General features: G+C 43.9%; 1 long non-coding RNA gene across 1 annotated transcript; it reads left to right on the forward strand.

The window, feature by feature from the left end:
• Nucleotides 1-26688, forward strand: LOC310759566. The gene is made up of 3 exons (XR_014546418.1): nucleotides 1-101; nucleotides 13608-13748; nucleotides 26572-26688. It is a non-coding gene; the product is annotated as an uncharacterized lncRNA (long non-coding RNA).
• The last annotated feature ends 1267 nt before the right edge of the window (nucleotides 26689-27955 follow it).

The following is a 27955-nucleotide window of genomic DNA, read 5'->3' on the forward strand; positions in this document are numbered from 1 at the left end:
ATGAAGCCTGTGGACTGTCCACTCTTTCCTCAGCCCCCCTCCCCTTTTAAAACAAGAAACCACTGTTCTCATTCTAAACATTTCCACAAACACACGGCCAAGTAAGTAATCTCCTTTATCAGCTAGACTGGTGACTGGGGGCGGCCGCCGAGACCATATAACACCGGTCTTGAAAGACCTACATTGGCTCCCAGTACGTTTCCGAGCACAATTCAAAGGGTTGGTGCTGACCTTTAAAGCCCTAAACGGCCTCGGTCCAGTATACCTGAAGGAGCGTCTCCACCCCCATCATTCTGCCCGGACGCTGAGGTCCAGCGCCGAGGGCCTTCTGGCGGTTCCCTCATTGCGAGAAGCAAAGCTACAGGGAACCAGGCAGAGGGCCTTCTCGGTGGTGGCGCCCGCCCTGTGGAACGCCCTTCCAGCAGATGTCAAAGCGATAAACAACTACCTGACATTCAGAAGACATCTTAAGGCAGCCCTGTTCAGGGAAGTTTTTAACGTGTGATATTTTACTGTATTTTTGGTTTTTATGGAAGCTGCCCAGAGTGGCTGGGGAGGCCCAGCCAGATGGGCGGGGTATAAATAATAAATTATTATTATTATTATTATTATTATTATTATTATTATTATTATTACTAAAAACACGCGCATCATTTCTTTAGTCGCATTTTCTGCGTTTGTCTCCTTAGTTCTTTCTCTTCCCTATTTGTGCAAGAAATGCTGGTGCAAGGGTCCCCCACCCACCCCACTGTCCCACAACCCCATATTCTGCCTCTTTTGATCGGATTGCTGAATCTCCCCCCCAAAAAAAACCCTTTGAATGACTTGTTAGGATATTGCAACAGCCTTGCTGAAGTTATAAATGTTTGCCATATGGCAACTCAAGGACTTTGCCGCTTCCCAGTTCACCCCTGTTGTCACTTCACTGGAGTCCGTCCAGGGATGAAATCAGTGCTATTTTTTAAATGCCTGAACACCAGCAACATTAATCTTTCAAGAAGCTAGCCCATACTTTAAGGAGATGAATAGTTATCTCCCGGCAGTGATGCCGCCGCAGTCTCTTTCTGACCTCTGGGCTCTGCTTTTGTCCTAGTAAGGGAGCCCCAAGGGTAGGGGCAGGGAGCTGCAAGTCCTGGCTTTAGGATGTCCTCTGGCAGCAATCACACAAGTGACATTATTAACATGCCCAGCAGAGGACTGAACTTGGCACGTCAATTTCTTATTTGAATTAATTCCCAGGCAGGCTCCATTTATGACCTTTATTGCAACCACATTATGGCAATGCAATGGTTGCTCGGGACATTCTCTATATTCTGGGTTGCTAAGGACATAGGCAGAGGCAAATGGAAGAGAACAGGCTTCTGCTCTAAAACAAAACTTAAAGCAGGAAATGCTTCTAGACAGATAAATCAAGATTTTTTTCCGGTCAACTCCAATAAGGGAACAGGGTGTTTCCATGGCTAAGGGAAAAGCCTTCCCTAAGCCAAAAAGAAAAAAAAGATGTAGGTGGGGGGGGGATAGAGAGAGGGGAAAAAGGAGTTGAGTATTCACTCCTTGAGCATCTGTGTCACTGAGCCGTCTAGTAATGTTGGCACCACAAAGGAAATGAAATGACAAACAAAGAGTAGACTGAAAGATTATGAAAGACCACTGGCATGTCTTGCAACTCCCACATGAATGGAAATGTGTTTCTTAGAGAATTAGACACCCCTCTCCTTGTGTATGTTTCCTTAATTCCTATTCACACACAATTCGGACTGAGAAGATACAGTCAGCAAGAGGCAAGCATTCTCCAATAGCCCACCGATTTCCAGAAACATATGCAGGAACTCATATAAAAGCCGTCAAACCAGCCATGATTGCTAGGACTGACAGTGCTGATGGCAGACATCTTTCTGTCCTACAGTTTCTTTAATACTTCCATGGTGCCTTTCCTAATGGGAGAAAGAGACAGCTGTTGCCAACCTCAAACCTTTAAAGTCTGGAGTCAAATATTTCAGGTCATGAAATGCATTAAAAACGTCGTAAGATATATTTTTTTTTAAAGATCTCTCTCCCCTTCCTCTCTTTGTGTGTATTATTCTATCTATACAGAAATGCAATACGATTGCTACATTTCTGTTGGAAAGGGGCAGGGAAAAGAGTTTGCTTCAGTCAATAATATGTATTATATCGTATGTATATATTATATGATGGCACGATTGTACATTTACATGAGACAATTCATAAATCAATAAACTATTACGATTACTACTGCTATAAAATGATGTAACTAGATCAGTGTTCATAAAGGCTACTACTTTTTAATAGTTTGGAAGGTAGGTAGCTTCTCAGTGGTTGAAATTTAGAATTAGTATATGAATGGCAAAACTGTGACGTGGCTATTATTTACCCAGAGGGTAAATAATAGTTTGATGACCGATCTTTTTCGGTAGTTTGATGACCGATCTTCAACTTAAGTGTATTTGCTGCCCTAACTCCTTCTTACTCCCTTGCCGCCTTGGTTTATTAACAGTTTTGACTTGGAATTGTTATATTTGTATACCAGCCAGTGACAACATGGGTCCTTGGACAGTTCATGACTGACCTACTGGGAGTGAGGGCCCTGCCCTGACTCTCTGCCCCTGGTTTGGGGTGGGACCTGGTGGGCTCCATAAAGGGCTGCTGCTGCTGCTCAACACAGATGGATCTTTTTAAAAACCATTTTTATTTTTTATCTATGTCATTTTAAATTGTTATTGATATTAATGTTGTATTTTTTGGGTTTTAGATTTTATGATTTATGTGGAAATTGTTTTCCATGTGGTTGTGTTCCTTTCGATGTGCTTCATTTATTCATTGTTTATGACTTTTGTTGGGGACGCGGGTGGCACTGTGGGTTAAACCACAGAGCCTAGGACTTGCCAATCAGAAGGTTGGCAGTTTGAATCCCTGCGACGGGGTGAGCTCCCATTGCTTGGTCCCAGCTCCTGCCAACCTAGCAGTTCGAAAGCATGTCAAAGTGCAAGTAGATAAATAGGTACCGCTCCGGAGGGAAGGTAAATGGCTGCTCTGGTTCACCAGAAGCGGCTTAGTCCTGCTGGCCACATGACCCGGAAGCTGTACGCCGGCTCCCTCGGCCAATAAAGCGAGATGAGCGCCGCAACCCCAGAGTCGGCCACGACTGGACCTAATGGTCAGGGGTCCCTTTACCTATGACTTTTGTCATGTTGGTAATTACGTAAATCCTGTCATGCTGTAAGCCGCTTAGAGCATTGTTTTAACTATGGAAAGGCGGCATACAAATGAAAAATGATGATAAATGCAGCCAACAATCAATGCACTGCAGGAAAGCATGTCAATCATAATAAAACCAGCAAGAAAGCAGGAGTTTGAACACATTAAGAAGAGAGAGACCTTTAAAGACCTGGGGAAACAAAGTCTTACCCTGATGCTCAATGGATAACAGTAGGTGTGAGCTCAGCTTCCCTTGGACTCCATAAGTGGGGCACCACCACTAAAAAGGCCCTGACCTCAGAGGAGACCCCTGAAGTAGAGTCAGCTGAGTAGCCTGCCCATGATAGGTCAAATATCAGGCAGGCCACACCCCACTTCCCAGCCCAAACAAGACCCATTTGGCAGTTGCGCTAGCCTGGGAAAACCTCCAATAGCTGCTTCCTGGCTGGACCATGGGGGCCCTGAGGCGTTGTACCACAAAAGTGCCCAACCATTGAAGATAATAAAATAATAATAATAATAATAATAATAATAATAATAATAATAATAATAATAAATTCATACCCCACCCATCTGGCTGGGTTTCCCCAGCCACTCTGGGCGGCTTCCAACAAAATATTAAAATACAGTAGTCCATCATACATTAAAAGCTTCCCTAAACAGGTCTGCCTTCAGATGTCAGATAAGCACACTTAGGGTACGATAAAAAAAAGGAAATGTACGACGTGAGTAATATATATTTTAAAAATGGACCCTTAAATATGCTGATTTATAATTAACAGCTATGTATAATCAACATTATAGGGGTTTGTTTTTGTTTTTTTAAAAAATGCCAGTCACATGTATAAGAAATTTAATACAAATAATAGTAATGGTAATAATAAGATGAAGACAAAGTTAGCCTTTCCCTTTATAAACAGGAAAAGCTATTTTTTAATCGTCTAGTATTCTTTGTAATCAATAATTTATTCTGCAATAATATTAGTTTAATAATGCACATCTGTATTCATGCAGCAAAATGCTTTGCTGGAAGTAGACTTAATAATATATGTAGAAATTGGACAAGAGCAGCAGATGAAATCCACAGCAGACTTTGCCCGGGAATACACCATGGACAGAATCTGCTTGAACTGCTCACACGCCTTGATGGGTTCTAAATTAAATGTGGCCACTCAGGAAAAAGGAGCTAGGCATTGGTGTAGACAGGTTGATGAAAGCACCTGCTGAAGGCCCAGCAGCAGTCAAAAAAGCAAACAACATGTTGGGCTGGATTAAGAGACAGCTCAGCTGGTAAGAAAAATACCATAATATATCTTCAAAAATAGCCTTAACTGGTGTCTCTCTCCCCCCACCCCTTCCCCAAGGAAGGAGAAAAACCAAAGAGAAAAGATGAGGGGGAAGGAGGGGGAGAGCTTATTAAAACAAAACATCATTCCCTTTTAAAAAAAGAGAAATGAAAATACAAACTCTACTTTAAAAAGTTTGAGATGTGTCATTGCACTGGACAATGCAAAAGTACTCTTGACTAGCACAAATGAATTCAAGCAGCATGGAATCTGAATGTGCCAGGGGCTGCCAACTTGGGTTATGAACATGTGGGCAGGGAACGAAGTGTGAGGAGGAGGATGGTGAAAATTCTGCAGTGGAGTTTGATGGGCATGGATACAGGATTCTTGCCAATGAAGCTCATCAGGTATACAGTGGTACCTCTAGATGCGAACAGGATCCATTCCGGAGCCGTGTTTGCATCTAGAAGCAAACGTAACCCGTGTCTGCGCATGCGCAGGCCACGTTTTGGCACTTCTGCGCATGCGCGGGGCCATTTTGAGCGTCTGCGCATGCGCAAGCGGCGAAACCCGGAAGTAACGCGCTCCGTTACTTCCGGGTTGCCGCGGAGCACAACTCGAACGCACTCATCCCGAAGCACATTGAACCCAAGGTATGACTGTACTGGTTTGCGCTGCTCCACATGACTGATGGAAGGGTAAATATAATAAGAACAATGACGCACTTTGGCTACCTTTAGAAAGCCAACAGCAGCAGCAGCAGCAGCAGCTGGGAGGTGCCAGCACCTTTTTGGTTCAACCACAGCGTTTGCCCAATATTTATGTTTGTATGTATGTATGTATGTATCTGGGACGCAGGTGGCGCTGTGGTCTAAACCACAAAGCCTAAGACTTGCAGATCAGAAGGTCGCGGTTCGAATCCCCGCGACGGGGTGAGCTCCTGTTGTTCGGTCCCAGCTCCTGCCAACCTAGCAGTTGAAAAGCACATCAAAGTGCAAGTAGATAAATAGGTACCGCTCCAGCGGGAAGATAAACAGCATTTCCGTGTGCTGCTCTGGTTTGCCAGAAGCGGCTTGGTCATGCTGGCCACATGCCCCGGAAGCTGTCTGCGGACAAACACTAGCTCCCTCAGCCAGTAAATGCCGTAACCCCAGAGTCATCTGCGATTGGACTTAACGGTCAGGGCTCCCTTTACCTGTACAGTGGTACCTCGGGTTACAGACGCTTCAGGTTACATACGCTTCAGGTTACAGACTCCGCTAACCCAGAAATAATACCTTGGGTTAAGAACTTTGCTTCAGGATGAGAACAGAAATTGTGCTCCAGCGCCGTGGTGGCGGCAGGAGGCTCCATTAGCTAAAGTGGTGCTTCAGGTTAAGAACAGTTTCAATGAATTAAGTACTTAACCCGAGGTACCACTGTATGTATGTATGTATGTACTGGATTTTAATCATTCTCTTCATACGAAAAGGATCCCAGAACAGCTTACAAAGATAATAAGCCAGTAAATCACCTCAGACTTACAATCTATGGAAAAGTGATGGATAGGGAGAAGGAATAGGATGAAATTTGGCACTACTTCTCAGATGCATCAGTATTTACCAAGGAAGCTGATCAAGGGGGTCACACGTAAAACATACAGTAAGCAAAGTGAAGCAAAACAAAATACAACCTCCCCACCTTCCGTAACAGGAGAAAAGAAACCCAGTGGGTTTTATTGAATATATTATTTAAAGTAGCACAGCAGTGTGGAATTCTAGATCCTGTGAGATACTTGGGAGAAACTGTGGCCTTCCAGATGTTGCTGGATTAAAACTCCCACCATCCCTGACCATTGACCATGCTGCTTGGGGCTGATGGAAGCTGAAATCCTTCAACTTCGGGGGGGGGGGCACAGATTCTCCACCCCTGCTTTAAGCATGTGAAAGCTGTTTCTCCATGAGGAGATCCAGAGGGACTGAAAGCTGCCTCAGAATAACCCACCAACATGGGTGGGGCCAGTTTTTCTTTGGGAATTGGCTTCCTCCCTCTGGGTGGGGTGTTGATTTCCAGGAAAAGGCCCATGTAATAATCAGCCTTGCCCAGATGTTTGCATCTTGCAGATGCGGCCCCAGCATCATGAGAATCTTTTGCAGACAACAGTTTTCACGTGGCTGGGCTGTAAACAGCACTTTCTTTACTCACGGGCAAGAGGTTGAAATTGGTTCTATCTTACCTCCTTTCTGGTTCACCAACTTTAACCTGCCCAAGGACCAAAGAAATTCATGGCTAGATCTCATAATTTCAATGGGAAGGTCTGCTGGGCTTCCGTGGGCAGGGGTCATCCAAAGGTCCCATGTCCAGGCTCCTTGTCCTTTTCTCTTCCTGCATACAAATCGTGCCCTCCCTAAAAGAGGGTACATGTTGCGGTGAGACCTGGAGACTGACCTCCTGGTTGTGGGTGGGTCTATTGGATAGCCACAACACCCGATTGGTAGATCCCTCGATGCCAATGGGGTGCAGTCTAAACAGATTGAGGGACCTATATAAACCCATGCACGTGTCCCAGAGCTTCCTCTTTCACTCGTGCATTGGAACACCCGCCCACCCCTCCCTAATTTTAGGGCATTTTGTGATTGACCTTGCTATGCTGTCGTGTGTCGTCTGTCGTTGGGACAGGGGCATGGCAGGAATTTCCCCCACTTGGCTGTTGCCATTGGGTTTCGCCTGCCACGTAGCAAATCATCACAACTTGTAAGGTTGTACCCACCCACAACACAGGGTTTGGTTGTCAGGTCGCACCGCAACACGTGCCCTCTTTGAGGGAGGACACGATCTGCAGCAAGCGCTGTAACTCTCCAGTGATTTGACGTTGCCCCCAAAGGGTCCCTCTTCCATTGTCTCCCGAGAGAGGTGGATGCCAGCATCCAACAACATTACAGTCCCACAATGGTGGGGTAACAGAGGTTGGCAGAAATATTGTACTCCAGGTGATCAGTCGGTGACAGAGGGAAATTTTATAAGCCTAGCAACCCCTCTGGAGGTGAAACAGGACTGTCTTTGTTCTATCCAGGGAGAAGCATTTCTGCAACACCCACATGGTTAGCACCCAAGAGAAACCACATCATATGCTACTGCTGAAGCTGGGATGGAAGATATTAAATAAAAAAAACAAACACACAAATAACAACACAACTGTTATTGCCATCACATCACATTTCAATGTGCAAGTGGGACTACAGAGATGATGATAGCTGTAGGATATTTATATCTCCCAGAAATCTCTCACAAATTGAAAGAAGATGTGTGTGTGTTTTGCTGAGGCTCCAAGAGGTGCTGTAAAAGCTCTTTGCCTTTGATGGGGAAGGTGTTACCGTAACAGGCAAGGAAGCACAGTCCTGCAATTATTTAGGTTTTAATTCAAACTGGAAAGTATCCGCAGGAGGACTGCAGCATCTGAACGTTCTGAGAGAGGCACTACAAGATAGGGGGGAGGGAGCATGTTTATGCTATCGCACATTGTGCATCAATTAAATATAATCTGAGCAAAGCACAACTGGTGGCTACAGACATAAAAATAGCCTTAATATTTCAACGCCTCTGTTGCTTTGTGCATCCAGGTTCTTAGAAAGGTGGCTGCAAATGATTATTTCCCTTAGCAAGTTCACATGGAGTTGTTTGCTCAGTTTAATAATAGTCTATCTTGTTCAGGGTGAACAAACTGGTCCCGGGAGGGGTAGTGGGGTGGGGGAGGCAGTAATAAATCAATAGCCCAGATGTAATCTTAGGTGTCTAGAATGCAGAGAGGGATTTTGGAGCATAATGGCAGTGGTTGTCTATTGTCATTCAGACATGAGCTGCATCAGAAAAGGGCTTGTGGGAACTAGATAAGGGTTGGTCAAAAGTGGGCTATAAATCAAACAGAGGCAGGATTCTGCTGATTTCCCGCGCACGCTCGCTGGGAAGGGAGGGGGGCAGTGATAGATCTGCAATTTACTGCTTATCGCATCTGCTGGAAGTTTCATAATACAAAAGCCTGACCTTCAATGAATAAACACCCTCATTGACTACCTGTTTCTGGCTGCTCTATATATATATATATATATATATATATATATATATATATATATATGACATTACTCTATGCTCATTGCAGAGAGCTGCTGAAAAAAGAAGAAGACAAGCAGCGCTATGAAAATGATGTGACATCTTTTTGGGCTTAACAAGCTCTCGCCTGTCGCTAGCAGCTGTCACTTCAGCTACGTGTAGTCACTTTGCCATCAAAATGCGCAGAATTTATTGAAAGGAACTAGATACTTATTCAACAGGACTAAAAGGTCTACGGGGAGAAAACAGCCACTCAGCCACTAGAAGTGTGCAGAGCAGGAGGTCAGGCTCTTTTAAAACACTCTCGTGTGAGTAGCCCTCTTCGCTTTTAAGTGGGGAAGAGGCGTTTGTTCTGTCGTCCTTTGGTTGTGAGAAAATTCAAAACAGCCTCACCACTGGAGGAGGAGGAGGAGGAGGAGGCACTGGAGTCTTGGCTGATATAGTGTAGAGACTAAGAGCCTGAGTGATGGACCAGAAAGACCCTTGCCACTGTTACAATACATTTTGTTTTATTTACTTAATCTGATTACATGTATACCCAAGGAGCTCGAGAAAATAAGCACCTCCCTCAAAACAACGCTGTGAGGCAGGTTAGTCTGTGAAATGGTAACTGGCTGAAGGTCAACCTGTGGTTTTTCATGGCTAAGGGAAGATTTGAATTGGGGTATCTCCAGATCCTCCATTCTGAAGGAAATCAGCCCTGAGTGCTCACTGGAAGGACAGATCCTGAAGCTAAGGCTCCAATACTTTGGTCACCTCATGAGAAGAGAAGACTCCCTGGAAAAGACCCTGATGTTGGGAAAGATGGAGGGCACAAGGAGAAGGGGACGACAGAGGACGAGATGGTTGGACAGTGTTCTCGAAGCTACCAGCATGAGTTTGACCAAACTGTGGGAGGCAGTGGAAGACAGGAGTGCCTGGTGTGCTCTGGTCCATGGGGTCATGAAGAGTTGGACACGACTAAAGGACTAAACAACAACAACATCTCCAGATCCAGCCCAACGTTTACTGCTAAAGTTTCTAAGCTGCTTTAGGCTGGTCACTATCTCTCACCCTCAGCATCTCCTTTCCAAAACAAAAAGAAACCAAAACTCATTAAAATAATTCGGCATTGCAGTGTGAGTTTCTATTAATTTTCCTACGCAGTTTTGACTAATGTATACATCTTCTGCAAGCAACTTCCTCCAGTATAATACATTTTTGTGTACTATTACAATTCTCAGAGTGCGTGGACAGCGAATACCTCTTCCCGGGACACTCTGACAATTGCAGCTCTGTAAGAAGAAGAAGAAGAAGAAGAGTTTGGATTTGATATCCCGCTTTATCACTACCCAAAGGAGTCTCAAAGCGGCTAGCAATCTCCTTTCCCTTCCTCCTCTACAACAAACACTCTGTGAGGTGAGTGGGGCTGAGAGACTTCAGAGAAGTGTGACTAGCCCAAGGTCACCCAGCAGCTGCATGTGGAGGAGCGGGGAAGCGAACCCGGTTCACCAGATTACGAGTCCACCGCTCTTAACCACTACACCACAACAACCCCAATCAGCCCTAACAAACTACAATTCTCAGGATTCTTTGGGGGGAAGCCATGACTTCCCCCAAGTGGTGTGATACTGCTCTAAATGTAAGGTGCAGATCTGACCCTTTCAGAAGAAGTGCTCTTATGCCACCAGGTTTCAGTGTCTTGTGTAGGTTTTGGGTCACTGCTTGTTGATTCAACAGCACAACATCTTGAGCTGTTCAACGCTTCTTTTTTTAGCAGTTTTCACTACTGTGTTGTCCTACAGCCGTTCTCCCAAAACAAGAGCTCAGCTGGCTTTACCATTTGGCATGCTGCATGGATTTTAAAAACAAACTATAAAACAGATGGCGGAAATACTGATTAATCTGTTTAGGAAATGCAGGTTGAATATACATGTATATTAAAGAAGGAGAGACTTAGCAACACTGTTCAGCTGAACCAGCTGAACCACAAAATATGGATTGGCATACAATCGTAAATATGAATGGGATGTGCTGTATCTTATTTATTTATTTAGCAAAACCTATGTACTGCTTCATGAAGAAAACCTCTAAGTGTTTTTCCCCCCTCCGAAGTTGCAGGGAAGAAAAGAAGATTGATGTGTGCTATCTGGGTAATGTTCTGCAGGATGAAATTTTATCAAAATTTTAAGAAACGGTGAGAAGTACAAAAGTTTTTAGCAGCAGTTAGCCAAAATCTGGATGCAGTTGCTATTTTGGGAACCTAGTGCAGGATTAGTGGTTGTGCTGCCTGTTATATTTTGTATCTAAGTCTGTTTGTTTTCAATAGACTCTTGTTGTATATTAGCATATAAACATATATTACAAAGACACTATAAATCATCCAACAGAAACTAAATCCTTCATTCCCATCCTAGACTTCTCACTGTTTAGGGAAGAGGGGAATATTTCTGTATTATAGACTGTGGTCTCCTGCTATGCAGCCTTTGTGATGATTTTTGCTTAAGACAGGTAAAATTAATGAATGCCCCCTCTCACCCTGCCAGTTCCACTATGTCTCTCATTGCTACATACATGTATTTTCTTCCTTTCCTCCAGCAACCTTTGGGTGTCCTACCCATAATCCAGCCAGGATACCTCTCCTTCCCTCACTTGCCCTGCAGGGCCAGAGTTCTGTCCTGACTTCTTCAGTTTCTTACAAATGTCTCCATCAATTCCACTTGTTGTTCAGAATATTTGGTCCTTGAGAACAAGGAAATAGACGTCCGTCTCAGGGTTCCAGAATATGCCTCAGAGAAACTGGCAGAGGAAGAGGAGTGGGGGGGGAGCGCACCCGGCAGCGCGATCCCGGTGGGGTGCCATTGCAGCTGCCCCCTCGCCCGTGCTGGGCGCCATGCCCCCACAGACAGCGTGCCATGCCCCAGGACGCATGCCACGTCCCTGCGGGCAGTGCTCCACGCCTCCAGCACGCGCACCAGCCACGCCTCCGCCTGCTCCTCGCCCCCCCAGTGCTGGAGCATGAAGCTCCACCACTGCTTGGACATCTCCAATAATCTTCATTGAATGTGCTGCAGCAGACTTTTAAAAGCTTCTTCTTACGTTATCTTTTTAGCATGAGATCTTCTCTTTCATAACATTCAAACCTGGCGTCCCGATCACAATTGGGACATAAAAAAACTGAAGCACTCCTTCACACAGGCCTTTGCTAGGCTGGGATCTGGTTTTCCTAGATGTGATGAAGGACACAGGCCTAGATGGCTTTAGGAGTAGATTGGACAATGTTTTGGAAGATAAGTATATCAATGGCTACTAGTAATGAATGTTGGATATATTATGTCCAGTGTCAGAGGAGATATATCTCCAAGTCTTCAAAGCCCTTGACACCTTTGGTAAAGGCTGTTCTCCAATTGGGGCACTCGCAGGGCAGTGTTCCCCAGTTGTTGGTATTTATACTACATTTTTTTTTTAGAAGCTAAGAGGAAGGCACGCTTGGCAAACCCTCACTGTGTTCAGCTCCTGCCCAGAAACCTATCTCTCCACTGTGGTAGGACGTGTGGATCCAGAATTGGCCTCCACAGTCACTTACGGACTCATTGTTAAAACCGTGTTTATGGAAGACAATCTTACTCGGCTACGAGTGATCGCCAAAGAAGAAGAAAATCTCTAAGTAACACTTGTTGGGGATCTTGAGCAAGAGAAGGCTATTGGGTTCATGTCCTGCTTCTGGGCTTTGCATGCAAATCTGTTTGGCCACTGTGGGAACAAAACGCTTGATTACATCCTTTGGTCTGATCCCACAGGGCTCTTCTTATGCACAGCACCATTCCTTTGTGTATGGCAAAGGTAACACCAGAAGCCCCACAGCAAGGGGGAAAGCCCACACAGTGAAACCCCCTCCATCTTTTCAAGAAGGGGCAACTCTGGCATGGAGAGGAACTGCGAAAATGAGCTCCTCCAACATGGCCAGGTTCTCCTGGCATCACCTTCATGGTGTGGGAAGAAGCCGTGCTGTACCGCTGTAGGGTTCCCACACCGCAAAGGCAACATGAGACAGGGCCCCAAGAGGCAGTTCTGTGCAAAAGGGTTTTCCTTTAGTGGTAATCTGTGTTTTTCCTCCATGTAAAACATTTTGCAGCTTGTCTCGTTACAGCATTTGCAAAAACACCAGCTGAAAGCAGCATGAATTATTTAGGTTTTGCAGCAAATCACCCTGATCTTGGTGTTCAACTTCTTAATGCACTCTAAGTGAGCCCTAGGAGGCAAATCTTAGCAGACAAGGGGCATAATGTAAAGCAAGCTTTATTAGCCACAGAAAGCCACACTATAGTGTTTATTAAGTATACCATAGATAGTAAATCGCTTTGATGGTGTGCATGAGAATCACCATCACAATCAGCACTGTCCAGGTCCAAGCGCCTTTCTTTTATGAAAATAAATTTATGACTTTGTTGGTCTGATTAATATAACGGACCTCCCCCACCCCCTTTTAGCAGATAACTGATTTTCAACAAATCGCTACGTGTCACAAAGAGTCTCAGTCTCTCATGCTTTAATTGTTTTCAGAAAAAGGAAAGTACATTAGTGTTATCATTTGCCTGATGCCTGTGCCAGCTCCAGAGAGTGTTCTGCCTCCAGTGATCTGGGGGAGTATATGCCAAGAGCTTGCTGCTTGTCCATTCAGTTAATAAAGAGTCATTAAGCTTCAACCCTCCCCAAACATTTTGTTCATTTGAGAAACTGCTGCTTGGACTGATCAGAAAGAGTAACCCCCCACCTCACCCCCATCTTACATCATTAAATGACATTTGCAGGGAGGCTACATTTATGATCCTAATCAACTTTTATCTTTGGCCAATGAGATTACTCTCTGACCAGACAGACAATAACACTAACCTCCCCCCTCCCTCCAAGTCCTCAATGGGCAGACACTGGCTAATAAATATTTAATGGATCAGATAGAGCAAGCTGGGTATTTGCAAAATATAGCCAGTCTCTCTCTCTCTCTCTCTCTCTCTCTCTCTCTCTCTCTCTCTCTGCTAGAGAAATACAAATGGCAAGTCCTAACGTTTTCTGAATGAAGAGGAGGTACACACCATCCCTTGCGTGTGCTATGCTCTGATCTCATTGAGCACAGTGGGAGCAATGGAGCCAATAGGAACCAAGAACAGATGCGATGACATGGTGGGTACTACCTGTTTTATTTTTAAAATTTAAAATATATGCACACAGAAGTGAAAATTTTCTAGAATAGAAAGCAGGTGGTAGAGGGTTAGGATAAAGTAACTGAGGGGAGGAACAAAAATACATTCCAGATGCATTCCATTAAGCTTCACCCACTGGGCTAAACGGCAAGTGGCAAAATATTTATTTTTTAAATTTGTACACCACCCTCATCCATAGATCTTGGGGTGGTTCACAACATAAAAATATAAGATAAAAACACAAAACACACAAGAAAAACAAGGCAACCCCCCCAAAACCAATAGCCCCCTCTCCTACATCCCTTATCAAACACTGAAAAATGGCAGTGCGCCAAAGCTAATGCGCCAAACGCACACACATAAAGATCAGGTCTGAATGATCCATTTGTGATCTAAGGTTGCCACCTGGAAGTACTCTAAGCCAGTAATGATTTCATTTCTTTCCTGACTTACAGTGTTCTTTGCTTCCCCTCCACAACACAGTCTTATTTGGCAATTAGGTGCAACTGTCACTTCGTCAAAAGTGTGATTTTTATACAACCCTGCTCCTCCCAATCATCTTAATTCTGATAGTTTAATACAAAATCTGATAGCTAATATCGACTGACAGCTTTTAGAGAGTGGGAAAATATAATCCATGTAACCACATCACTTGCGATAATATATTCTTCATTTATTTTTGATATTGATTGGGGGAATATTGTCTGTGCTGTATGTTTATGTAACTAAGGCTGGCCTGTGTAGCCCCAATAAAAAAATATGGTGAAAATAACTTATTCATATAAACTTATTTAAGATGACAGCCTATAACTTGAACTCTTCCCTTGCACGTATTTATTTACCAACGTATACTCTACTTCCCAACCATAGCTTCTGAAAACATTATGAAAAGAAACACTACACTATATCCATAAAAGTGCATCAGCTATGAATCAAATGTCACAGCAATGAAACACATACTTTAAACCACCAGCAAAACCCATAAAATCTACTCAAAAACCCAACCAGTAGCTTCTTCCTAGAAAAGAACTTTCAAAAGAGGAAGATCTTAGCTATCTGCATAAAGGCTGAGTGCACACTACCGTTAATCTGGTAATTTACCTGCAGCGCTTAAGACAACAAGAGAGCAACTTTAGACAATAGATGGACATGCAAAGAAGGGCATCCCTGGTAGATTAAACATGTGCCTGGAGACAGCATGTTTTATGCTTCAACTATAGCAGCTATTTCATTCACACTCATCTCTATAGTCTAGCAGTCTTAATAGGCTCCACAGGACACCAGGGCTACTGACAGGGGGGTACAGGGGGTCCACAGGTACCAGGTCCTGAACCAGCAGGGCCTCCTGACTCTTTACTTTCATGTTTTAAAGATGTAAGTCAATTGGACATATACAAAGAAAGTTAGAAAGGAAAATGTGGAGGCAGTTATCTAAGACTTTATCAGGCAGCAACATTGCGGCCGCTAAGCAGACAGAAGAAGGGATGCTGGCCATCCTCATCTGGGGCTCATGTAAGCTTACTGCTTACATACCACAGAGGTTAAATGTGAATGTTTTAGGCTTCAATTCTCATGCTTTTGAGTACTCCATCTCTTCTCTTAAACCAGTGTTCTTCAGCTTTAGGGCAGGTTATCTATTGTACATAGGGATCTGCTTCCCATACAGCATTAAGTTATGTTCAGTTTGACTGTATAGGCGCAATCAAGACATGGATACAATACAAATCTAACCCATTCTATTTCCTCTGTGTGCTCATCAGAACAAAGCCCTATTGCATATATATAGTACACCTAAATCCATTTATGTCACACACCAGTACTACCTTGTTTAAATCCTAAAGCTTTCATGACCAGACATTATAAGCCGATACATTTTTGAGACATGCAACCTAGTCAAAAGCTCCATGGAAGCACAATGATTTATATGTAGGAGCTCTCATAGCAGCCAATGAGAAAGCCTTTGCACACCTGGAAGCTCTGTGTACACATCAGAGTGTCAGGTGCCACAGGGCTGAAAGATGGAGCCTGGGTCGCTTATGCTTGCCTCGCAAGAGCTGCTGGCTATTGTGGATGGAGAGAGACTACAGACTGGGCTTCACCAATTTGTTACCCTTCAGATGTTTTGGATTCTCTTGACCCCCAGCCAGTGCTCACATTGTTTGGGGCTGAAGGGAGTTGCAGTTCAAAACATCTGGAAGGCACCAGCCTGGCGAAGGCTGGTGTAGGCAATACCAGGCTAGATGGTCTGACTTAGCATAAGGCAGTTATCCTGTGTGGTCCAAAATACTTGGATGACTTCAGGTTGGCAACAGCTGCTAGAGACAATTCCAACTCAGAGCCTCATAATACCATCACGATCTTCCCTGGGCTGGGAATTTGGATGATATGGGAGGGCAAATCAGGTGCTATTTGTTGTTGTTGTTTAGTCGTTTAGTCGTGTCCGACTCTTCGTGACCCCATGGACCAGAGCACGCCAGGCACTCCTGAACTAGCATTTGAGGGGTGATGTTCTATCCTAGCTATGGATGCAGCCCCTTACACACTTACTTTTCCACACACCCCTTTCTCCACAGTGGGAATTATTTCAGAGTAGATATGTATAGGATCACACTGAGAGCCTTCTTCCTGACTTGCTGGTTTTGAATGTGTTGTTGTTGTTGTTGTTGTTTAGTCCTTTAGTCGTGTCCGACTCTTCGTGACCCCATGGACCAGAGCACACCAGGCTCTCCTGTCTTCCACTGCCTCCCGCAGTTTGGTCAAACTCATGCTGGTAGCTTCAAGAACACTGTCCAACCATCTCGTCCTCTGTCGTCTCCTTCTCCTTGTGCCCTCCATCTTTCCCAACATCAGGGTCTTTTCCAGGGAGTCTTCTCTTCTCATGAGGTGGCCAAAGTATTGGAGCCTCAGCTTCACGATCTGTCCTTCCAGTGATCACTCAGGGCTGATTTCCTTAAGAATGGAGAGATTTGATCTTCTTGCAGTCCATGGGACTCTCTATAAAAACTCCCATGCTGCTGATTTTCACAGCTCGGCTGAGGCCACCTTGTCATTCGTCTTGGCATCAGACCAGCCTCTTTGGCCTGTTTGCCTTCATCCTATGCATTGCAGAGGAGAGTGACTGCATAGCTAAAGACTTTTAAAGGAAGAAGCTATTTTTACACCTCAAAAAGATAAAAGATCTAATGAACAATTTTAATAAGCTGGAAGAGAATCCAGGAGAATACCCCGAATCCAGCGTAATTTCCCACCCAGGGGTGCCAGGGGTGTGGTGCACCCGGTCACTGAATTCTGGGGGGCACCAAATGTATTCTGAGGGGTGCCAAATGTATACCTACTGTATACCAGTCGCTTTCGATCAGCGGCAGTGAAAAGCAATGGAGCGAAAGTCCCCACCCCCCTCTTCCGTCGCTCTGTTACTCCGTAGCGTCAAATATTCCCGATGAGTCAGGAAACAAAAGCAGTTATTTCCACTGTGTTGTTGTTACAGGTGAGCGATTCCCCCCCCAAAAAAGTCAACAACTTTGAATTCGCACACACCCCAAAAAAATCTGAGGGTGGCTAAACTAAATTTGGGGGCACTGGGCAGATCTTTGCACCCCAGTGGTGCATGTGCTAAAGATGGCCCTGCACCAAGCTACCAACAATTCTCAATACCACCTCTCCTAGTTTTCTTCACCAAATGCAGCACCTCAAAGTAAAAGAGAGGGTAGATCTGTTAACACTTTCTGAAAGAAACAAAAATAATAATTTGCGCATGTCTTGCCCTTTAAAAATAATTTAAAAACAGTTTTGGCAATGCATGGTGAGTCCTGCATGAAACCCTTATTTGGGAAAGATACATTTTTCAGATATCGGGATCTTTGCAAGCCAAATATGCTTGCAATATCATTTGATATTCCTTTGCCTTCAAGTAGGAGCATGGGGAGTTTTAAATGCCGGGGTGGGATATTGATTTTTCTGGCCCTGTGAAATTGAATAAGTTAATTCATAAGATTATCTCCGGGAGAGAGAAAAAAAAGTCAAAAGTATTTCTTTTAAATGCTGCCCTAAGAAAAAGAGCATGGGAGTCAAACTACTCCTCTCTACGAAGGCACATTTAAACAAAAATGGGAAATTATTTTTAAATAACCTTTTAAAATGGTATTTCTTGCCACATAATTTTGTGGAAGCACCATTTTTTAAAATAAAATATGTTTCTAATAGCATATTATATTTTACTCACCACGCTAGGGTTCTGAGGGCCATTTTCTTTTTCCTTTTCTTCCAGGAAAGGGAATAATTTATTAACCCCACTGGTGCTGATCTTTTAGAAATCTGCTGACTGGTGTCTACTGCAATATAATGCCAGACAAATTATAGAACTGAATTATAAAATGATGAGTCACAGTTTTGTGCCGCTAAAGCAAGAAGTAAAGGAAAGAGCAGAATCTGCTTCATCCTCATGGAATCAAATGGTTGGAATGCAATGGAGTTTAGCCATGCAAACTACCTATTTGGCTTAAGAAACAACACCCACCAAAAACCTCCCCCTGAAAAACCCTCCTAAGAATGACAACCAAAAGCCTTGTGATGGAAGAGTAGCTCCATCTCAATGCCATCCAAAGCTATTCTTGGCACACAGTTTTCAGCAGATAGTTGGTAAGACAATCAGATGGAAGAGACCTGTTGATTACTATAGGAGCCTGGCTGTGAACTGAGACAACACACAGCAAAGATGATTGCTATCTCTTTTAAACAAGCAACCACTCTTTCAAAAAGCATCCGCCAAAATGTTTTACTATGAGATCATGCTGTTCCTTCGAACGGCCTGTAAGTACTGCAATCTAGGGCTGGGTGTGGCTCATCTGGAGAGAGTTGGGTTTTAAATGGAAAGGGTCCAAACAACGGGATTTCTACCACAGATCACAGGAGTGTATGGGTTCCCAGGGTGAGAACTGTCTGCCTAGGAAGAACAGCAGTTACCGTGACAGATTGCCATGACTTGGTGGCGGTTGAGAGACTGAGCTATGAATCAAAAAGTGCCAGTTTTGAATATTGCTTCTGCGATGAACTCACAAGGTGACATTAGGCAACCTCTTTTCAGTCTCAGCCTGCAATGTAAGCATTTTAAGGAAGAGAGGATAATGTATGTGAAACTATTCAAAAGTACTGTTTCGACCCTTCATGTCATTTACAGCGCAGTTTTTTCTCTGACAGCTACATGTAAAAGGTAAAGGGACCCCTGACCATTAGGTCCAGTCACGGACGACTCTGGGGTTGTGGAGGTCATCTCACTTTACTGGCCGAGGGAGCCGGCGTACAGCTTCCGGGTCATGTGGCCAGCATGACTAAGCTGCTTCTGGCGAACCAGAGCAGCACACGGAAACGGCGTTTACCTTCCTGCCGGAGCGGTACCTATTTATCTACTTGCACTTTGACATGCTTTCGAACTGCTAGGTTGGCAGGAGCTGGGACCGAGCAATGGGAGCTCACCCCGTTGAGGGGATTCAAACCACCAACCTTCTGATTGGCAAGCTCCAGGCTCTGTGGTTTAACCCACAGCACCACCCGCATCCACAACTACCTGTAGGAGGTCTCAAATCCGGTTTTCCATGCTTGTGTGGCCCAAACTTTCAATTGCTAGAGCATTATTGGTTTTGCTGCCAGCTTGGCTTGCTGGAAACATCCTTCCTGACCTTACAATGGTCTTTTTCTGTCAGTTATGAAGTCAAGTATTATGCTGGTGCCTCCTATTAATGTGGATTTGTCTAGGACCAAGTTAATTTTAGCCTGCCCTTGTGTTCAGGAAGGTTCTGTTCAGACAGTTCCATAGGAGGTGAACGAGGTCTCTTTGTGGCTGTATGCATCTCTAGCAGCCCCCCATGGATCAATGCCTATGTGTTTAAGACAAGCTGGAGTTCAGTTGGCCCAGAGGAATATTTTCTGTGGGATTAACCTCAGTGCGATGCCTAGCATAATACTATGGAGGACCTTTCCACATTGTGTTAGGTGGCTTTTGAATATTTCTTCCACTTATGCCTCTATAGATTAGGGCTTGGTGTGTTACTTGCTATTGTGTATGCACGCTTACTGAGTTTTCTCGTGAAGTTGAAGGCATGTGCTGCTTACAGGTGACCTGGTGTGCCTTTTTTAATGTCATCCAAGTTGGTGGTCATCACTTCGTCTTGTGGAAGCAAATTCTGTAATTTAACAACACACTGTGCGAAGAAGAATTTTCTTTCATATGTCCTGATTCTTCCAATGTTCCAATGTTCAGTCCCCAGGTGGTATTATTGGAGAGGGAGAAGAAATTCCCCCAGTCCATTTTCACCACAGTGTGGACCATTTATACACCTCCATGATTTCTCTTCTTACTCTCTTTTTCTTTAAATTGAAAAGCCCCAATTTTTGCAGCCTTTCCTTTTAGGGAAGTTGCTCCATCCCTTTGCATAAATATGTACAGTGGTACCTCGGGTTGAAGAAGGCTGATCGCCGAAGAATTGATGCTTTTGAATTATGGTGCTAGAGGAGACTCTTGAGAGTCCCATGGACTGCAAGAAGATCAAACGTATCCATTCTTAAGGAAATCAGCCCTGAGTGCTCACTGGAAGGACAGATCCTGAAGTTGAGGCTCCAATACTTTGGCCACCTCATGAGAAGAGAAGACTCCCGGGAAAAGACCCTGATGCTGGGAAAGATGGGGGGCACAAGGAGAAGGGGGTGACAGAGGACAAGATGGTTGGACAGTGTTCTCGAAGCTACAAACATGAGGCTGACCAAGCTGCGGGAGGCAGTGGAAGACAGGAGTGCCTGGCATGCTCTGGTCCATGGGGTCACGAAGAGTCGGACACGACTAAACGACTAAACAACAACAACACCTCGGGTCACAGACACCTCAGATTACAGACTCCACTAACCCGGAAGTAGTACCTCAGGTTAAGTACTTTACCTCAGGATGAGAACAGAAATCACACGGTGGCAGCGGGAGGCCCTGTTAGCTAAAGTGGTACCTCAGGTTAAGAACGGTTTCAGGTTAAGAACAGACCTCCGGAACGAATTAAGTTCGTAACCGGAGGTACCACTGTATATAACATATATGCAGGTATAGTGCAAAATATATTTTTTAAAAAAATTCTGAGAAAAAATGATTAAAGAAAAATACTCCTCTGTAAAGCAATGACCAAGTAAGTCACATAACAGCTTTTAGATGTGAGCAAGAAGAGGTGAACTTTGTTTACACCATGTCTCCAGATGTTTCATGTAAGGACAGTGCGCAACACAGCTGGGATGATGAGCTCTAAATCCTGGGAAGACGTACGATTTTAAACCCAAACTTCAACTGGGGGGGAAAGAACAGCCCATAACGGTGAGAGATAACAGGTGGAAGTCTTGCTTTGCCATTGTGCCTGGAGGGCAAAATCTGGCAGGCAGAAGTCGCTTCATAACAAAAGCCACGGCATCTGCTGTTCACTGTACTTCTTCAGTCCATCCCTATTTATTCAGCATCACTGAAAACACTCTCACTGCAGTATTTTAAGCTGGTTTTACTTTTTTTTAAAAAAAAAAACCCAAACCCTTACGACATGACCATCAGTTCTGGGAAAACAGTGATTTAAAGGATGGTTTGGGCCTAAAGCTGGGTCCAAAGTCCTGTTCCTGATTCATAACAATAACTAATTAATAAGACATTGATGCAGTCCTTACAGGCTTACAACATTCCTTGAAGGTGGGTCAGTATTATTACAGTGGTACCTTGGTTCTCAAACTTAATCTGTTCCGGAAGACCGTTCCAAAACCAAAGCGTTCCAAAACCAAGGTGCGCTTTTCCATAGAAAGTAATGCAAAACAGATTAATCCGTTCCAGACTTTTAAAAACAACCCCTAAAACAGCAATTTAACATGAATTTTACTATCTAACAAGACCATTGATCCATAAAATGAAAGCAATAAACAATGTACTGTACTATAAAATAAATAAGACAGTATTGTAGATGATGAAAATTAAAATTATTTTTCTTTTTTACCTGCACTGATGATAGTCATTGTTTGGATGGGGGTCTTTTATCCATTTCCGCAGTCACACAATCAATCAATCAGTAGCTGAACTGGGTTCCACACAGTGACAAAAAACAAATTAACCGAAAAAGCCTCAAAAACAAAAACGCAAAATAAATAGCAAAAACAAAAGCGCCAAATACAGTGGTACCTTGGTTCTTGAACTTAATCTGTTCTGGAAGTCCGTTTGACTTCTGAAATGTTCGGAAACCAAGGCACGGCTTCTGATTGGTGCAGGCGCCCCGGAAACAATAGCCGACAACCGCATCGGATGTTCGGCTTCTGAAAAATGTTCAAAAACCAGAACACTTCCTTCCAGGTTTTGAGTGTTTGGGAACCAAAGCGTTTGAGAACCAAGGTACCATTGTATCTGCAAATTGCAGAGAGGGGGCAGATGCAGAGTGGCTTCCTAGTGAGTTGTAGGCAGAGAAAATTTTTTAACTGGGGACTATTCCTGATTTACGGATGTGGGTGGCACTGTGGTCTAAACCACAGAGCCTAGGGCTTGCCGATCAGAAGGTCGGCGGTTCGAATCCCTGCAGGTGAGCTCCTGTTGCTTGGTCCCTGCTCCTGCCCACCTAGCAGTTTGAAAGCACATCAAAGTGCAAGTAAATAAATAGGTACCGCTCCAGCGGGAAGATAAACAGAGTTTCCATGTGCTGCTCTCGTTTGCCAGAAGCGGCTTAGTCATGCTGGCCACATGACCCGGAAAAACTGTCCACAGCCAAACGTCGGCTCCCTCAGCCAGGAAAGCAAGATGAACGCCGCAACCCCAGAGTCATTCACGACTGGAGTCATTCAGGGGTCCTTTACCTTTACCTTTTTATTCCTGATTTGGAGCCAAGTCACTTAGTCACTTCATCAACTGTATGAATTTTGTATCAAGGCTGGAACTCCACGAAAGACATTTCCCTCTTTCCCCCCCTCATGGTTCTTCACAGTAGGGAAATATTATAGAAACAATTCTAAACTAAACCTGCTGGCTTTTCTTAGATTAATGGCAGGGAATCAGCAGCTCAGCAGATGCAATGGTTCCACTCCTCCTCTCTGGACAACCCCTCCAGGATTTGCTTCCAGGAATTGTGTGTGTATGAGAGTGGGCCTGCATTCAGACATGGGGTTTATTGCATTAGCTTTCCTTGCATTCGTTACACTGGCTTCTGTGCTGATGTCGAACAGCTCTTTTACATTGCAGTATTTGCTGAATTATGGGATGGTAGCTTTTTGGTTGACATCCACCACGTCGTGCTAATTTCTAAATGGCAAGAGAGGACTGTGTGCCAGGAAACAGCCCCAGATTTAATCATGTGAAATTGCAACGCAAAAATCCCACAATTTTCCTTAGGGTTGCCAACATACCCGCCCATCCCCAAGGAAACAATTAACACAGAAATGAGTGTTAAACCACTGCTAGATTCCACTAGGTTTCCACTAGTGGCTTTTACATTGTGTGAAAGATTAACAGGTAAGAAAATCTCAGGAAGATGGAGTGATGTGCTGCCTGAATACAGCCTGAGTGAAAGTGAGGAAGATCTATGCAACACTGCCACCTGCTTCTGGTTCCAAACAAATTACTCCTAAGGTAAGGTAAAGGTAAAGGGACCCCTCACCATTAGGTCCAGTCGTGGCCGACTCTGGGGTTGCGGTGCTCATCTCGTTTTATTGGCCGAGGGAGCTGGCGTACAGCTTCCGGGTCATGTGGCCAGCATGACTAAGCTGCTTCTGGCGAACCACAGCAGCGCACGGAAATGCCGTTTACCTATTTATCTACTTTCACTTTGGCGTGCTTTCGAACTGCTAGGTTGGCAGGAGCTGGGACTGAGCAACGGGAGCTCACCGCGTTGTGGGGATTCGAACCGCCGACCTTCTGATCGGCAAGTCCAAGGCTCTGTGGTTTAACCCACAGCGCCACCCACGTCCCCTAAGGTATTGAATTACCCCTAAGGTAATTCAACCCTAAAATAGAAGGTTTTTGCCCTAGATCATGCATGTCCAACACGTAGATCGTGATCGACTGGTAGATCACGGGGTGTTCCTGGTAGATACTGGTTGACCTCTGGCCCCTCAGTGATCTCCTAACAAAAAAGCAAAAAAAAAAAAAAAGAAGAAGAAAAGAAAAGAAAAAAGGGAAAAAACCCCACCCTAACTTTGGCTTCCTAAAAAATGCTCCATGACTTTGGGAAGATCACTGCCAGTTTTTTTTTAATACTGTGAGTAGATCGCAGTCGATTGAGAGTTGGATGTCCCTGCCCTAGATATTGGGGTGGGGGGTTGGGGAAAGAGGAGAGGAAACATGGAGCTGGTGCTGAATATTCGACTTCCAACCCATACTGTAGTGGGCCACCTTCAGTCACAGAGTTCAGACTTCTCTGAATACTTTGGTTATTAATGCTTTTGCACCATTGTAGTGCAGGAGGAAGCATGATAGGGATTGCAGCAATGTTGCTTTTTCAAGAGAGCCATTCCATGCCCCGTTCTCTACATGCAGAGCAAGCAGGATTGCAGTTTTAATCTTTTTTCTAATTAGCTTTGTTTCATTATCAATGACACTTTTTGACCGTACTGGATACAGGCAGGAGGAGGGGGAGGGAACATGTGGACTGTGTCCGTGGCACTGTCTGAATCACATTCTGAATTGGGGCCAGCCCACCCTTCTTCCCAACGTAGATCTTTCTTACCCCCTTGTTTGTGATGTAGAGCTTCGCTAAACCCCTTCTTCTCTGGCGGGAGGTGGACACCATTTTGTAGTTTGCCTCAGGGGCCAAAATGCCTTGGGCCAGCCCTCCTATGAATCATATTCATGATCTTCTTAAACATCTGCCTTCCATATTTCTGAATTTGTTAAGCAGATGTGTGGCTCTTTGAATTCAGAGTGGAAAGTAAAGGCCAGGTTGACACCTTTCCCTTTCTACCCAAGCAGTTGTCGTCAACTAAAGGTAAAGGTAAAGGGACCCCTGACCATTAGGTCCAGTCGTGGCTGACTCTGGGGTTGTGGCGCTCATCCGGCTTTATTGGCCGAGGGAGCTGGCATACAGCTTCCGGGTCATGTGGCCAGCATGACTAAGCCGCTTCTGGCGAACCAGAGCAGCGCACAGAAACACCGTTTACCTTCCCGCCGGATTGGTACCTATTTATCTACTTGCACTTTGATGTGCTTCCGAACTGCTAGGTTGGCAGGAGGTTGTCAACTAAGTTTTACTCAAATTAAACCCACTGAAATTAATGGACCTAACTTCCTCATGGTTGTTAATTTCAAAGGGGCTACTCTGAGGAATGCTTGGTTTGGTGTTTCAGCCGATGGAGTCAAAATATTTCTTTTTTAAAATATCATTTTTATTAAATCTTAATAATATTCCAAAAATTTATTGTCATATACATTTTTTAACGCAAAGTTTCTTCTTGACTTCCCACCCCTGCTTTCCTGATGTTTTTCTTCTTTTTATTAGCTGTTTTACAACACATTAGCTGTTTTTCTTATCTAAACTTCACTATCATTAGTTCTTTCAATAACCTACTGCTTATATTTCAAATCCTGCCCACGACTCCATGTATGGGTGATACTTTGACAGATAATCCTTCATTGGTCTCATTCCTCCTTGAACACTTTGTTGTTATGTCCTCTTAATTTAGCAATTAATTTCACCATTTCAGCATAGTCCATCAGTTTCATAAGCCATTCCTCCTTCCTTGGTAATCCTTCCTTCTTCCACCTCTGTGCATATAAAGTTCTAGCTGCTGTTGTCGCCTACATAAATAAGTTAGCCAGCTTTCTCAGGACTAATGTCCCCATTATTCCTAGCAAAAAGGTTTCAGGGTTTTTGTTTTGTTTTGTTTTGTTTTTGTTTGGGAATTATCAGTTTAAACACCCTTTTAGATATCATTTCCCAGAGCCCTTTCGCCTTTTCACATGTGATAAAATGACCCCTCCTCCCTTTGGCATTTCCAGTAGGCGAGTCAAAAGATTTCATGCCCAAGAACTGGTTTGTTAAAAAGGTCTTGTTACTTCCTACATTAACCAGACCTGATGATTTCCTCAGTGTCAGTTAGCTAATATGTTTCTTGCTTGGGTTGAGCTACAATTTAAGCGAGGGTCCAGTCTGAGCTGAAAATATCTCTGGAAGCATATACTTCTGGGGAGGGCCTACATTCTTAATATGGCTCCGCCCGGCCTTCATCGTACCCTTTGGAATACAATCCTGATGCAGAGAGATCTTTTCAATAAGAAAAGGATGGATGGGGTGGCCATTTTGTTGTGGGGTTATCCAGAAGGAGCCTGCATTATACATACAGCTGCTTATACGAGCTATAAAGGATAATTTTCTTGTATTAATGCCATAAATTTTGTAGAGCCAGCAAGGCTTCCCACTGCATAATAGCTTAATTTTTCATTCTAATAATAACTGGCTGCCAGCAGAAATGAATGGGTGAAAAAACAAACATTTCTGTTCTGTGACATGATCTATGACAGATGTACAGTTTTTGGAGGCCCTCCGGCAGGGTATTTCAATCCTCCCCCCTCTTTACCCAATGGCAAGAAAGAGAATTAGCACCAAGACAAGAGAGTGAACTGTAAAGGAACTCCAAGAAAAATGACTCCCTCCATCTTCCACTTAAAACTGTAATTGGCAATCAGCCCAATTTAAAGCTGCACTGAAACACCCCGGATGTTTCAAAAGTGCTTTAAGACTATGAGTATTGTGTCTACATTATTTAAACCAAACAATGAAAACATCTCCCTAATACTCATAAATGCCCATATTTTTATATAGGTAAGGGCAGGGAGAAGTCAATGTCTCCTGTAAGAACCAATTTCCCCGGACTTTCTGAAAGCAGCCAAGATAGCTACCTTCCAGGAGTGTGTATGGGATACTTTTGGAGCAGGCCAGAGGCGAGAAGGAAATTCTTCGCATTAAATGTTTACAATTCAAGCCTTTACGGTGGGTAATAATTTTTGCTTGTATTGGACTATTGGATTGCAGAATTACCAAATAGCTTCAACTAAAGTGGCCATTACAGAAGTCAATAATTATGGTTCTCTCTGAAAGGCTACTCTATTACAATGTGAAATAAAATGGGGGGGCATCAAACTCCTTACAGTTCCAAAATGCGTCAGACACCCAGAAATCAGGGAAGGGAAAGGAGAAGTATGACAATTTGGGATGGGATACAAATCCACACATTTGGTGGATGTGAATGCATTTTTGAAGCTCATCAGAGATAGCCAAAGCCTTGTTAAACGAAGGTAAGAAGCTTTCAGAAAAATATGGAAATAAAATAATAATCCATAGCTCCACAGCTGTGGTGGTTGAGGAGGTCTGTTTTTGTGGATTCTGATATGAAATGGCCTGATCCTGCCCTCTAATGTGCGGATTAGAATTTATTTAACCCTTCAGATATCTCGTTTCTCCAAATTTTCCAACATACTTCTCAGCTCAAAAGCATGAATTTTAAAATACATATTGTAGGATGAAATACATTATAAAAGTCTTATTTTGAGGGGAAAATATGTTTAGAAATGCTTGAGAATACTCAAAATATGTACTGAAATTGAAAGTTGCGTCATTTTGTGGGGGAACCCTTTTTCCAGATTAATGTATAAATGGGATGGAATGTGAATGAATTTATGTGAAAGCAATAAAGACTGGGATTAGGTTATACTGGATACTTCTCTGTGTGTTCAGTACTGCAAGCTCATCCTGGAGGTACATGAATGAGTGCTTCTCCATACAAAAAAAATCATTCCCTTTCAGGGGAATAGGGTTTGAGACTAGCCATCACTTGCTAGCTTTCCGGGATTTTTTTTTAATGACACAGCAATGCATCCTATCACTTGTAGTCTTTGATGGGATATTGGTTTACAGTGGCTGGCATTTCCAAAAGCAAAACTTTAAAGTCTGTGCAACTTACATTTATGTGGAACTATATACTGCAGTGAACAGTGACTCATTGATTAATTGCATTTATATCTCAAATTTCTTTCTCCAAGATGATACATCAAGTCCCCCCCTCATTTAATCCCCACAACGACCCTGTGAGGTAGGTTAGGCTGAGAGGTAGTGACTGGCCCAGTGTCACCCAGTGAGCTTCATGGCCAAGTGGCAATTTGAACCCTGCTTTCCCAGTTCCTAGTCCGACACTGTAATATTGCAAAGT

The sequence above is a fragment of the Podarcis filfolensis genome (assembly GCF_964270895.1).
Source record: "Podarcis filfolensis genome assembly, chromosome: 3".
Lineage (NCBI taxonomy): Eukaryota > Metazoa > Chordata > Lepidosauria > Squamata > Lacertidae > Podarcis > Podarcis filfolensis.